An 899-nucleotide genomic window follows, 5' to 3' on the forward strand; every position below is an offset into this window, starting at 1 on the left:
TTTTCACTGCTTTTTTGAGCAGTCAGGGAAGGTGTGATCACCTTCTTTTTGGGGTTCTCACCTCCTTGAGAAGTCAGGGAGGTCATGACCACCTATGTTGTAAAACAAAAAAAAGCAGGAGATGTTAGAATCCCAGTATTAACTCAACTTGAAACAAGGTGATAACTCAAGGGAGATATTAGAATGCTAGTGTTAACTCAATGGAATTCATACAATGCTTGTGTTCACACCTTTAGGGGGCTCATGTAAGCAAGAAGTATTTAAGTACTCATTGGAGTTCACACTTTGGGAGATTTCAAGATTTAATATGAGATATTCAAATTCACACCTCCTTTAATCCCTGCCTCCAGAAGGAGAAGTCAACCACTGGGAGATCATATCTAAAGAGGCTCTTAGCTTTGGGTTAGTTAGTGTCTTTGGAACATTGCCAGGCGTTGGAGAGGAGCACTTTGGGAGGAAGCCCACAAGCCCTCATTTGGAGGCAAGAGAGATTCATTCCATTTTCCACCTGGCTGGCTGGAGGCTGAAGGACAAACCTTTGGATTTTGGGACATTTGGAGGGAGCTCTTGGAACCAAGCAGAGAGATAAGCCAAGAAAACTAACCAGGTTATTTTGAGGAAGCAATAAATTTTTTATTGAACAAGCAAATTAACTTTTAACACCTGGCTACATTTGGGGTGATTTTTGATCTGAACTGATACTAGGGCTACCTCCCCAAGAAACCTGCTCGCAGATAGAAACATCATTTATATTATATTTCAAAGAAGAACACACATTCTTTAGAGTATTCATTGATCAATGTACTACTGAAAACAGCTGGTCATCACAGAACATTGCTATTACTGTGTATATAGTACATTTTACTTTGCTTGAGTACGTGGAGGATTTTCCAACATTT

This window comes from Antechinus flavipes, chromosome 6, assembly GCF_016432865.1.
Source record: "Antechinus flavipes isolate AdamAnt ecotype Samford, QLD, Australia chromosome 6, AdamAnt_v2, whole genome shotgun sequence".
Classification (NCBI taxonomy): domain Eukaryota; kingdom Metazoa; phylum Chordata; class Mammalia; order Dasyuromorphia; family Dasyuridae; genus Antechinus; species Antechinus flavipes.